The 15,121-nt window shown below is 38.3% G+C and overlaps 1 non-coding gene across 1 annotated transcript; it reads right to left on the bottom strand.

Annotated features, from left to right (window-relative positions):
* Window positions 1-9,123: 9,123 nt before the first annotated feature.
* Window positions 9,124-9,196, bottom strand: Trnar-ucg (transfer RNA arginine (anticodon UCG)). Its single transcript has one exon. It is a non-coding gene; the product is annotated as a tRNA-Arg (tRNA).
* Window positions 9,197-15,121: the final 5,925 nt, after the last annotated feature.

The following is a 15,121-nucleotide window of genomic DNA, read 5'->3' as shown; positions in this document are numbered from 1 at the left end:
TCTGCCAACGATGGAGATAGATGTGTTGCTGCCCCCTTCTCAAGAAATATATTACCGTAATGTGGGAGAGCAGACTTCACTGAAGGACACTCACTGATGTACTGAAGACGTCAACCTTCTGCCTATTTAGAAGTAATGCGCTGAGTTTTGGATTACTTGCAATGCTGAATCCTCTCAGACAATGCCGATGACAATCATGCCACACCTGGTCGAAAGATTTCTTAAAGCCGAAGAAGTTGTGGCAAAGCTCTCGTTAATGTTGCAGGTGTTTCTCAGTGATGAAACATGACGTTATCTACTCCCGAAGATTGTCATGCCTTTAGACTAAGCACTGCCACCTCCACCTCTGTCTTCAGTATGGACGGACTTTCGTTGTCCGCTTTGTTCGTTCTAAAGGAGACTGTGGTATGAATTAATTTGGTAGTTGTGGAGGTCACTGCAGTATTCAGTTCACCTGTACAGGACTGCGGCACTCTCGGTGAGGAGGTTCACGTCAGCGTTTGATAGAACACTGGGCTTTGGCTGACTGGTCTTCGTGAGGGTCTTGAGGATGTTGGAGATCTATTAATTGTGACTATAAAGTACTCACAAAGCACAATTAAATATTTAAATGTGTTATTTTTGCGTACAATTCAACATTCCTAAAGATTATTTAAGTGTGGCATCATTTAGGATATTTAGTATTAGTATTAGTATCAACAAAAGCAGCATAAGACGTTTTAGCAGTAGTAGTAGTTGTTGTAGTAGCAGTAGTACTAGTAGTAGTAGTAGTAGTAGTAGTAGTAGTAGTAGTAGTAGTAGTAGTAGTAGTAGTAGTAGTAGTAGTAGTAGTAGTAGTAGTAGTAGTAGTAGTAGTAGTAGTAGTAGTAGTAGTAGTAGTAATAGCAGCAGCAGCAGCAGCAGTAGTAGTTGTAGAAGAATTAGAAGTAGTAGTAGTAGTAGTAGCAGCAACAGCAGTAACAGCAGTAGCAGAAGCAAAAAGCAGTAGTAGTCGCAGCAATCCGCACAGGCTAATCAGGGACGACACTTTCCGCTTTTATGATATTTTTGTTTAAAGAAAGTCTCATTTTAGCAAACATCCAGTTGAGGCGGAAAGTGTCTTCCCTTTACGCATATGCATATAATCAACCGTCGTTTCACAGAGCAAGACCCATACCATTATTGTGCTCCTTTAAAAAAAAACATTTAAAAGTAAATTTCCGTTTAAATTTTTCTGAAACTGGACATTCGTATGGTGTGTTTGGCGATTCCCTCTGGATCTAACTCGTCCTAAAAAAAGGCCAAACATATATCCTCGTTTGTAGCTTGTAAATACCTGTGTTTGAAAAAGATATTAGCAAACTTGATTCCCTTCAAAAGATGACCTCAAACGCGCGAAAAACGTCCTCGGATAGTGCAGCCGACAGACAGTGTTAAGGGTTGCATATTTGTCTACCATAACATGTTACTATATACATTAAAATGCTAGTCGTGGAAATAGTGTAGCCTCGGTGCCTACACTTGGAGGTCGCTATCAAAACGAAATATCGTTTAATATACGATACACGTCTACGAAACAAAACACTATTTATCCCCATCATAGTAATGTCTGTTGATGAACGGTGGATTTATGGACTCATTACCCCAAATCTCAGAGAGAACGCAATGATGTGGCTGATGAGAAATCCAGTAACAAGATCCCTATCGATTCTTTAAGGGTCCCGTAGCGTTTTAATAAAGAAAGTGCGTATGTTAATTTACAATTAAGGGTTTCGGAGCGTCCTTCATTGGGTTACACTGGTCTCACCAACGTCGCTCACGTGTTTCCCGGTATGCAGGCATTTTTCGGGCTCGAGGTGGGCACAGCTTGTTATTAAAGCTGCAAAATTCGGCCTGAACGCTGAACGCTATGATTTATCTGATTCGCATAATTAATCCCTTCCGAACCGGTAGACTAACGGGACCGAAGGATATTAATGTTAAAGTAGTTTATTGATGAAAACGGGGAAAGAGACCCATTCCTTTAACGGGTGCGCTTATTTCGTGATTTTAGGTGAACAGTTCTTATATAGATACGATATGTTGTGGGGCGCGCTTCGTGATTGTTGAGATTGTAAGATTATTGAACTCCGCTTATTAAGGATTTATGTAAGGTGCAATAATGACAAGGAAGACGAGAAATGGCTGATGGAAAGTGATCTTTAGTGTGATCAGGTCGCGTGTGAGGTGCAAGCGCCTGGGAAGCAAGATCAAAGCGGACAATTGCAAGCACCTGGGAAATTAAGATGAACGATAAGGCTAAGACAACGAATTTATTTATTATGTACTCTTATATCTTTTAACACGCATCATCTCTTTATCTGTCGCTTTTTTCGTGCATTGTGCTAATTTTATACTAATTATTAAGCAATACCTTCAAATGCCCTTTCAGAAATATGTTTATGTAATCCAATAAAACATGTGTGCATACAATTTAAACTAAATAGAGACTGTCATCACAAATGCATTTTATGTTGAGTTAAAAATTGCGTTTTATCAAAGTGTTCTCGTTTCTGTCAAGCCCGCGTGCGGAAAGCCCTGCTAGTCACTAGTCGAGTGTAGGAGCGTGCGAGCGTGCGGCTGAACTTGCCCGGATTGTAAAGTTGACATTCATCGTGCAGTTTTAAAATAATTCACCACAAAGGTGACCAGGTGACAAATGTTTACCATCAAGAGACAACTTGTCGCTTTATTTTTACTTGTAGCCCCCGTCTGCTTATCTCAAACGTTAAGGCCACACATAGAGGTCAAAGATCAAATTTAGCCATAAAACATATTGTCTTGACTTTTACCCTTTCATTCATCGTGCAACATACAATATCTTGTTCGGACTGTTATTTTTCATTCATTATCTAATTTTAAAACAGCCTACCCCCAAAAAACCACCACGTGGAGACTGCATGTCGCCTGTAATACCTATCTTCTTATTACGAAGGTCTTTGTCAAATAAATGTCAAGTTTTTCCAAAAATCAGCTTGTCTCTGCTGTAACTTTGTTGTTCATTATACAATTGTATATACAGTAACGTACCATAAATGACCGCAATTAGGAAAAAATGTGTAAGCTTCGCCTCCCTACCTCAAAGTTCAAGGTCAAACTAAGGAAGCAAAGCTGAAATTTTGACACACAAACACTTATATATATAATAAACTCTCTTTATCGTTGTACATGCAGTTTTAAAATTACTCACCACAACGGTTCACCGTGGTGAGAATGCTTGTCATTTGTAACTATAATCTCCCTACTTAAAAGGTCGAGGTCAAAAATGAAAATGAAAGGTTAAAGTTGGCTCTTAAATATCTTGTCCAGACTGAAACCTCATCATTCATCATGCAATTGTAAATTAATTACCCAACAATATTAACAAAGTGGAGAGGTTGTTTCATACAGTTGTTAATGGTCAATATATCTCTTAAGGCAAACGTTCGAACATGAACATGGTAAAGCGCATTAAAATTGTACATGCATTATTTGGAATGGGCTTTACATGTTGCTGTAGGACATCTAGTTTACAAAAAATGCCACGGTGAAATTGTGTGTAGGCACCTAATAGTATTTCGAAAGTCCTTATTAGATTAGTGTTCATTAAACATATACATATATATATGGTACAATCACCTTGAATGTACGCATTGTCTGATAATGGAGAACATAAATGTTGTGCCAATTAAGTTCGAACCCAATCCTCTTATGACACGCCCATATAGCAATCATGAACAACAAAAACATTATAAACATTCGATATATTACCTAAAAGAATTACCTTGACCTAAAAGTATGAAGCTGTGCCTTGCGCATGACACATTCACTTTTGCTGCTGAACATTGCCGCTAAGTAATTAATAAAATCTGGATAGAGAAACAATCAGAGCGGTTACGAAATGATGGAGGAACATGCGCACATCCAACATTTTCAACTGGTTCTATGTTCATCCCTACAATAATGTACTACTTACAAAATCGACACACTCGAACTAATTTTCTTGATGCTTTTGGCCTAATGTAAATCTCGAATTGCAAGCTATGTATACAACCTTTTTGGACTGAAAACGCATGTGCTTGTCTGAATGTATGCTTATTGCATAGACAATCTTTGGTAATCAAAACGCGAACATTAATTTATGAATATTTTAATACGCTGGAGGTTCATTAAATTCGCAACGGGACCTGAACATCAGATCTTATTGCCTTATATCGCTTTTTCAGTTTATTCGTTCATTTCAAGTCATTTGTGTCTGTTCTAAAGCACCACGTGAATCAATTTGCTTTTTCATCTAGGATATTTATTAATTCTGAGCTTAAGTCAGGCATGCTGTTTTTGAAATGAAATATTAGCAAGTAATTTATGAATGATAACATGGTCGTGAGAAATCGGGGTTAATTTCAATGCTTGCATTCACTTCCATTCGATGTACACCAAACGCATAAAACAAGATGAAAAAGTTCATACACTGATAAAGAGATGTATAAGCCCGTAATGCATCACAAATTAAAATAAAATAACGAAACGATTCATTTCAAAGTGAGACGCTGTTATCATATTTTAGTACACATAGGTTGTTTTGCAAAAGCTTGCTCGCTTGGAACACTCTGCTTAATGCATGTGCGTAAAGTTTTTTCCCAGATTAGACGAATTAGGGACGACACTTTCTGCTTTTAATGTATTTTCGTTTAAATGAAGTCTCTTTAAACGAAAATCAAGTCAATACTGCACTAAAAACAATAGCATTAAGCCCCGTTTTCCCAAAGCGAGTTTAAATTGGTTTTTCGCATCTCTTTGCACCTGGCTTTTGAACAAATAAGAAGACACACCAAAAAGCCTCAACATGGTTGCTTCTAGAAATGGTGCCTCTAAGGCACATGCTTTAAGTCCGAACAATGCTTATTGTGATGTTTTTTTTTATCAAATTGATTTTACGACTACGGTTTATTAATTATAGGCACGTTTTTCTCAGTCGTCAACTCATTAAATCAAAGCGCTGTAGGCGCTAAAGGCCTGGGGCTAGGTTTAGTGTGACGTAAAATGCATTTACGATGTTTTGTCCGAATTTCTCCCTTTGTCCGAATTTATACGGATTGACCCTAGCGGTTGAGTGCAGAAGCTCAGAGAATGTAAAACAAGGCAATAGTTGTGTATGTACTCCAGTGTACATAGACGGTGGAGGACAACACGATACTGTTTGTGGGAACGATAACCTTTTGTTCGTCTACATAGGCGGTGAAGATATACAACAACAACAACAACAACATGGCCGCAAAAACTGTTATTGTTGGCGTCAAATAAATTACTTTCAATAGCCTAAAATAGTTTTCTATTACGCAATTAACAGATCAGGAAAACACTCATACATCCTTTGTAGTGTGTATACAAAAGAAAATCCACTTAAGCCCAAGTCTCACTTTTGCCGGTAGAGCCCCGGTCCATCCCGGTTTGCTAACGCCGGTCGACCGGCGAGGAGCGGGATGATTCGTAGAATTTTTTTAACGCAGTCACACTATTTCCCGGTGCTGCCCCGGTTGAAGCCGGTCAACAGCCCGGCAGAGTCCCGGTCAACCCGGACTGGCTACGGTTTATCCCGGTAGTGCCCCGGTGAAAGTCGGTAGCGTCCCGGCATAGCCCCGGTTGTCGCCGGTAGTGCCCCGGTTGAGCCCCGGTTAAAGCCGGCAGAGCACTGGTATACCGTAACACTGCCGGCACTCACCGTGTCTTAACCGGCATCAGACCCAGGCAGAGCTACGGCAACGCCCCGGTCGTCGCCGGTAATGCCCCAGCGGAGCCCCGGTGAATGCCGGTGGCGTTCCTGCAGAGCGCCTGTTTCTTATATACCGCAGCTATACCGGGACTCTAACGGCATTCACCGGGGCGTTGTCGTAGCTCTGCCGGGATCTGTATGGGCCCCGATGGAGCTACTGTGCCGTCCCGGTTGTTCCAGGTGCCGTCTCGGTTGTTTCCGGTGCCGCGCCGGTCGTTGCCGGTCCTTCCCGGTGACTCCCGGTTCATCCCGGAGGTATTAAACATTTAAATACTTTTCCGGTGGAGCCCCGGTTTTCCCCGGTTTATCCCGGTCGTCCCCGATGGAGCCCCGGCTCATCCCGGTAGAGCCCCGGTTAATAATTGAAGGTAAATCGGCTGAATGTACCTTCGGCTGAAGTGTCGTCCCATAATTATAAGCCTGGGCTGTCCGCACATGCTAATCAGGGACGACATCTCACAGTCGATTTTCATTGAGAAGAGACTTCATAACCAAGAATTCCTTAAAACCGGAAAGTATCGTCCCTGATTAGCCTGTGTGGATCGCAAAGGCTAATGATGGACGACATTTGCAAATGCATTAAGCCCAGTTTTCCCAGAGCGCGTTTCATATTATAGAAAAAAGCCTCATCTTTATTGAAAGTCAGAACGTCCTGTTAGATGACACACAATAAATGACCGGTGTCGAAGCGCGTTATGCGACCACAGGTATTTTGGTGACTTACAGTAACTTGGGAACAAAGTTATAAATTGTCGCCGTGATCGGCAAGTCAAATATTGTGTTTTACTTGCACTTGTTATCTGCGCCATCCACGTGATCTGAGTAAACGGATGTAATGTATGTTTGAATAACAGTATATGCACACCACACAGAGTTACACATAATGATCAGGTTCGTATTTCTTCGTATTAGTGGATATATGCTTACAGCCCTCGCTGTGGGAAAACGGGGCTTAATGCATGTGCTTTAAGTGTCGTCACAGAGTAGCCTGTTCAGTTAACAAATTACACGCCAACCGCAAATTTGCTCAAGAAATGATGTCACTAAAACGCATGAAAACTAGCTAGTTTGTTGTTTAAATTCATTAACAGATTATTATTCTGCCTTGACCGCTATCGATATCGTATTTTACGACAAAAGCACCTTACTTCAATAAAAGCACCCCAAGCGTTCATCTTTAAACGTAATCCCAAACGAAACGCACCAAAATGTTGCAGATACATATAGGATAGGAAATTTAAAAAAAATCGTGGGTACAGTCGCCTGGTCGCTTTTAACCCCGAAGAGAAAAGGAACGATTTAGAAAAAGGCACTGCTTTCGAATGAACCACGGAGAAATAGAAAATGATTTAGTGAACACCTTTATTTATGTGTTATCGGTCGTCGTTTATTTAAGATGTACAATATATTGGATTTAAAGTTTTTATGATGTTTAGCGGGATAACGCATTATGGATGTCATCCGCCTCCCGTAAAGGTTATATTTGTGTTATTTAACTGTAGCGATTAAATTGTTTTAATCGATCTATACGAAAAAAACTTCCAAAAATTAAATATCTAATTCTTTTTACGTTATGTTTAATAATACATTTTCTTTTATTGATTTATTTATTATTGATTATTGCTGTTAAAAGTAGTTTGTTTAAGTCGAAAAAACATGTATCACTTTTTACGTACTTCTCCTTTTCTAGTATGACGCTATACAAATAGAATGCATAAATATGATTATAATTTATACGTGCTCCTCCTCTTCCTCCTTTTCCTCCTCCTACTATTTTACCTCCTCCTCAACTAATTACCATATTTTTACTTTAATTTACAACATAATCATTGACGTCGATAGCAAGTAAAGAACGGGAAACATACAGCCGATGGCATGACCGTATGACGCTATGGTAGCCTTAATTTGTGACATTTAACATCACCAAAATCACCAACATAAGCAGTATTGTAATCAAAACGTACTTTGTGTTGCAAATTTATGATTTAACATAGATGAAATTCAGTCTTATTCTTAAACCTCATTTCACATTTCTGTTACGAACTTAAGTCCCATGGGTTGAAAGCTAATTGGCTTCTATTTATAAACTATCAGACGATTGGTTTATCGATACCTCTAACGAAACGAGAGTGAAAATCAGAGTCCGTTTACATATAAGATTCAGTATAAAGTATTATCTATGGAGAAATAAAGTGTAAATTAGATTCGATCGTAAAATCAAGCCAGTGAGACGTAAAGGTAAATTACACTGCTTAAAATTAAATATCGATATTTGAAAGGAATGATATAAAACTATATTTAGTTCCCCAGTCGAGTTGATGGCATATGGGAGATATCTTTATTACATAGATCTGAGTTAGGTGTTTAACTACTGTAAATGTACTAGACTGTACTGGCGAAGTTTTAGAATCCTCATTGTGTTTAAGTGGGCGGAGTAACATAAAACACTGGATTACAATATTTACAAAATGGATGCTCTGCACAAGTGAGTAACTTTGGATAGGTGTAGATATTTCATTGAACCGATATCGACATTATATGTTAAGTATTATTATTGAAGTTAATTTAAAATTCTGTTTAAATAAATTAACGTGGTGTGAAGCTATGTTAAATGTTAGAGCATCGTTAACAGCAAGATTCTCATCCCATATCATCGTAATCCTGTTCCTCTTTCTTCTGTTTTCTTTTTGTATTTGAATTAAGTAATTTTTATTTTATTTTACCTGTTCAATTACTTATTGCTATTAGTAGAAGCAGTAATAGTGATATAAGTAATAGTTGTAGTAGGTATCAGTAGCAGATGTAGAAGAAGCCGTGGTAGTAAGTAGTGGTATTTTTTCGTATCATTATCATTAAGATTTTTTTTATCGCAAATACTTCTGAAATTATAATTCATATCAAGGTACCTGATATATCATGAATACATCCCACACGGATAGGTACATGAAGAACTATACCGTTTAACGACTTTCTTTCTTAATCCTCTTTACCCCACCTGTAGCATAGGGCCGCCACCACAGCACGCCATTTGTACCGATCTTGGGCCAAATGTTTGGATTCTCCCCATGACATTCTGGCTTTTTGTTGTTCAGCGTAAAAGGGTTCTCTTCCTTATAAGAACCGTACGACCTTTTTTCATTGTTCTTTGAGGGTTCCAACCCAAGGCGTTTCGCGTTATTTTGGGCTGGTTTCTTCTCAGCGTATGTCTACTCCAGTTGACCAATAGCGTATACAGTTATCATAAAATGAGCTGAACGTTCTGTTAACTCGATTAGGCGACTATTTATATGATTCATTATAGAGTACCGGTAGGTTGTAGTTGAATGGTTCCATTTGCGTACACCAAAAGGTTACGACCACGACGAGACTCGAACTCGCAATCTTCTGATTCGAAGTCAGACGCCTTATCCATTAGGCCACGCGGCCGAGGCAAAATTTGTACGCTGTCTTTTAAATATTTAATTCGATAGTTAGTTGCAGTAAGCTACTTTCAAATATTAAATGGGTGAAAGTTTGGTACCTAGTAGTTTGTTTAACGTTTCCGTGCACCAAGCGTCCGCCAGTCCACACACATTTGATGTAACTATTATCGAAGTGTATAAATATTATACTTGTACAAAGCCTGTGTGCTTTTTGTTGGAAGAACATGTTCGTATCTGCTCTAGGAGCAGATTGTACATGGGCTACGTTCTGTGAAAACGGGGCTTTATACATGTGCGTTAAGCGTCATCCCAGATTAGTCTTTCAGTCCGCACAGGCTACTCAGGGACGAAACTATGCGCTTTTATGGAATTATTCGTTTAAAGGAAGTCTCTTTTAAACAGTAAGAAACATGAGAAATTGCTTCAATCTTGAAACCTCAAGATATTAAATATGATATGCAACCCCGCCTTCAAACGAAACAGGTATCCACACTTGCAACTAGTAATTAGTCGGCTTTGAGCAAGTCATATTAAGTTGATAGCAAACTTAAATACCTTCAAAAGATGACCTCCGTCATGCGAAAGACGTCCTTTGTTAGTGCAACCGACATTGATTTCTGTTTACCCTAACATGTAATTATAGCGAATAAAACGCATGCCGTGGAAATAATGTAGCCCACACTGCATACACTTTGCGGTCGCGATCAAAACGAAGGATCGTTTGAAATACGATACTCGTCTACGAAAATGAATAACTATTCATCCCCGTTTAAATCATGGCTGTTGATGAATGGTGAATCTATGGACTCCTTATCCCCAATCTGATATAGAACGTTTTGATGTGGCTTATCAGAAGTCCAGTAACAAGATCCCTGTGGATTCACTTTGGGTCCCCCTATCGTTTTAATCGGGAAAGTGTGTATGTTTATTTTAGTGCATTCTTCATTGGGTTACACTGGTCTCACCAAATCGCTCACATGTGTTCCGGTATCAGGCAATCTTCGAGCTCGAGATGGGTACAGCTTGTATTAAAGCTGCACATTTCGACCAGAACGCTGACAGCGATGATTTATCTCTGTCGCATAATTAGTCCCTTCCGATCTTGGAGACTATCGGGACCGAAAGAAATCAATTTAAAAGTATTTAATTGGTGAAAGCGGGGAAATGGACACATTCTTGTTATTTGATGGGCTTAGTGAGTTCATGTGAGCAGTACTTAATTAGGTACAAACTCGTTGTGGATCGCGCTTCGAGATTGTTCAGGTTGTAAGATTATTAAAACACGCTTGTTGAAGGTTTAGGTGAGGTGTCACGGGAAGCAATAGTGACGATGATGACGGGAAATGCCTGATGGAAAGTGATCGTTATTGTGATCACGTCGCGTGCGAGGTGCAGCACCTCGGAGCGAGATCAACGCGAATAATATTAAACTTGTCTATTAAATAGCTCGTTAAGACTGTAACCCTTTCATTCAGCATTCAATTTAAAACGTATTATCCAAGAAAGGTAGCCTTGACCTTAGAGTATGAAACCGGGCCTCGTACGTACCATATCAGCTTACGATGCGGAACATTTCCGTTCAGTAATTTACAAAATCTTATATGAAAACCTTTAAGAGCGGTACGGAATGTGGTGGACGAACGAACAGATGGAGGGACATGCGAAAACACAGAATTTCCAATTGCTTTCATCGTCAACCGCCGATAATTGTAAAGCTAAAAATCGTTATACTTGTTTATTGTCGCTTTTGGCCATATACAAATTTCGATCGGCAAGTTATGAATAAACTACCTTTTGACTGAATGCCCATGTTCTTGTCTGAATGTATGCTTCGTGCTCCGTCAATCTTGGGTAATCTCAAACGCGAACATACATTTAATAATATTTAAATAAACTACAGGTTCATTAAATTCGCAACGGGACTGAACATCAGTTTTGATTGCTTTAGATTAATCCAGATTCGCTTTTTTTGGTTTATTCGTTTCATTTCAAGGCATGTTTGTCTGTCCTAAAGCATGGCGTGAATCAATTTGCTTTTTCATCTGAGATATTTATTAATTCTGAGTTAAAGCCAGGCATGCGGTTTTTGAAATGAAATATTAGCAAGTAATTTATGAATGATACCATGATCGTGAGGATACAGGTATTTTCAATGCTTGCATTCACTTCCATTTGATGAACACTAAATACGCGCAAACATAATTAAGTGCACAAACTAATAAAGAGATGTATAAGTCCGTACTGCATCATTCAATGAAATAAAAAAACGTTTCAATTCAAAGTGAGACGCTTTTGTCATATTTTATAATAATGAACCCAGAGAATGTGGTTTGAAATCCAGTCTCGCTTCAATTTTTTCTTAGCCGCGCTCTGTGAAAACGTGACGGGGCTTAATTCATGTGTTTAAAATGTCTTCCAAGATTAGCCTGTGTATTTTGCACAGGCTAATAAGGAGCGACACTTTCCGCTTTATGGTTTTTTCATTTAAATGAAGTACTGGTATATTTTTAGCCAAAAGCCTGTCAAGGCGGAAAGTGTCGTCCCTGAGTTGCCTGTGCGGACTGCACTAAGCCCCGTGTTCCAAGAGCGAGGCTTAATTATTCATTCTCCACATCGACATTCTTTCATCGTTACCGTTTTGAAAGTAATGATCATCACCACCAACATCTTCTGTTTCTGCATTATAACGTTTAGACCTATGTGAGTATTTTATTAAATGTATTCTACAACTATATAATACGAATTTGAAGTTATTTATCTGCGTTCCTATTTACACTATCATAAATCATATACAGATCAACGTGTTTAAGTAATCACGCATATTTTCAAACAATAAAGTAAAGAAAACAAATAACAAAAAAATAATATTAATATTAAATCAATATTAATTATAAATAAAACATTAATCGTTTTAAGGAAGTGTGTGCTTCAAATGTAAATAAATGTATTCGTACTTACCGTGTTATTACTACACAGTATTGTTAAGGGTAATTTACGTTATTAACTTATTAATTGCACTCTGATTTCAAGGCGCTAAGAAGTCAATTATTGAACATTGATCTGGAAAAAAATGGGACTTAATGTTTGTGCTTAAATTGTCATCCCAGATTAGACTGTGCAGTCCAAACAGACTAATCAGGCACGATATGGTCGGCCTTAATTAGATTTTTGTCCATGTATTAAGCCCAGTTTTTCCAGAACGAGACTCGTTTGTTTGTCGAATCTTTTTGGACAGTTCTTTTAAGAAACCAGCCATATCTAATCGCCTCAACAGTGTGGCTATTAAACAAGGCGTCTATAAAGCACAGGCTAAACGCCAGATCCCGGCTGTTATGCAAGACCTCTTTGTGCACGTGTCTAGACGCATGCCAGACTTAAAAAACTAATCCCTCTGGCCCCTTCTGCTAATTGTGGTTTATTTTTGTATCAGATTGGTGAAAAGACTGCGGATTTATTGATTTGGACACATTTCTCCCAGTTTCCGTTTCATTTTAAAATCCGATCGACCCACTATTACCTAAGACCTTAACTTGCCACGTATTTGTTGAAGTTATGTATTTCTTTGCTTTAACCAACGATGAATCAATAAGGTGTTAATTATTATAAATGTTAAAATATCTTATATAACATGATTCATTACACGTGAACTATAACACAAATTATACTTTAAACACTAAGCGTCTGAACAATATGGGCCGTGCTCTCTGAAAAGGGGCTTTAATGCCCGTGCGTGAAGTGTCGTCCCAGTTCGCACGGGCTTATCGTGGACGACACTTGCCGCCTTAACTAGATTTTGGCTAAGAGAAGACTATCTTTCAACGAAAATACAATAAAAACGGAAAGTGTCAGCCCTGATTAGCCTGTGTGGACTGCACAGGCAAATCTGGGACGACACGTTACGCACATGCATTAAACCGCCTTTTCACAGAGCGCGGTCCATATGTATTCTTCTTTAGAATTTGACGTTTTAGTTAAGAGTAGTGCAAAACAAAAAAAACTATGACATCTAAAATGAAAGGAAATGAAATGGAAAAGAAAATAAATGAAGAGAACACGACTATATGTTGTATATTTAATATATAATTATTACTTATGTTATCAAGAGTATATGCTTGCCGACTGAAGTCGCCTGAAACATACCAAAATAATCATAACATGTGTTCCCTGTAATATTATCTTAGTAAATAATGGTCTGCCTTCAAAAAATGGGGTTTAATGAATGTGCGTTAAGTGTCGTCCCAGATTAGCCTGTGCGGACTACACTTTCCTATTTTCGAGACAAACAAGTCTCTTCTAAGCAAAAATCAACTTAAGGTAGCGCACCTCTAATGATTTCCCGCGATTTCTTCGAAGGTTGAAGAGCCTACTATTAGGTGCCGTAGCCTAGTGATTAAGGCGATAGACTAGAAATCTTTTGGGATATTCCCGCGCAGGTTCGAATCCTGCCGACGACGTATACATTTTTGCGACGCGTTTTATTTATTTTCTAACGTTATTTGATTTAATATGTCATATAAGCTATATTTATTGTTAAATATGTTGCAATTTTTATGCACATTCTTCAATTATTAAAATTAAAACAACGTTATGGCGAAATTGGGTGATTTACTGTTGAAAATACGAACCATGCATGTTGCATTTTTATTTTTATTTCAAAAAGTAAACGGTAAATCTGTCTATTTCTTGGTATTTTTGCTGTATATAGTGTTTCTTTAAAAACTAAGTTTAAAATATGACTTAAATGATGCTATTTTGAATTTTATGACACTTTGTTTTTAACCGACCCAATTTTTACTTGGCTGAAATCACTTACATTTCATGGCGCTCTTCCATAGATAAAAAATTGTAAAAAATAAATGTCTGTAAAAGAATACTTATTTCATCTTGTTTAAACTTTAAACACCTTTACAGCATCTGTACACACCAACTGCATGACCATATTTGGAAATTTGAATGAATTATGGAACTTTTATATACCCCAGGGGTGAAAATAAACTGGACAAAAGCCGAGCGTGGGGGTGGTTTTGAAAAAATCGGTATATTTTTTTTAAAAAGCATGGAAAGCCTACCTACAAATTTGCATGTAGTTCAGTGAAATGATGCTGATTAAGAAAATAATTAATTAATTATATTTGGATATGTGCCCATTAGAGGTGCGCTACCTTAAGGCGCAAAGTGCCGTATCTGATTAGCACGTGTGGACTGCGAAGGCTTATCTGGGACTTTACGTCCATGCATTAAGCCCGAATAAAACATGTTCTTTATTGTAAGTCAGAACGTTCTGATATGTGACAATAGATGGATGACCGGTGTCGTAGCCCTGTATTTACCGAGGAGTTAATGCGACCACAGTTATTTTTGTGACTTACTGTAACTTGGGACCGAAGCTATAAAATTGTCGCTAAGATTTTATCATGACAAGTCAAATATTTGTGTTAAAATTGCACTTGGTATCTGCGCCCTGCACGTGGTATGAGTAAATTTATGTCATGTATATGTGATTAATGGTATAATATGCTCGATACACAGAGCTATCATGATAAGGCGTGAGTTACTCCGAATGAGTGGATAAATGGTTTCGGACTTCACAGGGTAACATACTGTACACACTTGCATTAAACCCCGTTTTCCAAGACCAAGGCTCAACATAAACATTTATAAAAGAGCGAAGTTTGTTTCATATTTAATATTCATAAAACGCATGAAAACTCGCTCACGTTTGTTTTGTAAGTTCATTACCAGAGGAAAACCGTGCATAATCGACATTCATGTCGTCTGTAACATCAAATAAACTTTAAGCCGGTGCGGGGCCGAACATCAATGGACCGGGTTTGGTATCAATATTTACATACGGAACACCGTGTTTGTTGTTTTCATTTTATTGCAAGTTTATGCTTAACATTCGGTATTTTATGATAACATCGCTTGT

The sequence above is a fragment of the Dreissena polymorpha genome, chromosome 1 (assembly GCF_020536995.1).
Source record: "Dreissena polymorpha isolate Duluth1 chromosome 1, UMN_Dpol_1.0, whole genome shotgun sequence".
NCBI classification, from domain to species: domain Eukaryota; kingdom Metazoa; phylum Mollusca; class Bivalvia; order Myida; family Dreissenidae; genus Dreissena; species Dreissena polymorpha.
The sequence above is the reverse complement of the archived record's forward strand: the minus strand, read 5'-3'. Positions and strand labels throughout refer to the sequence as shown.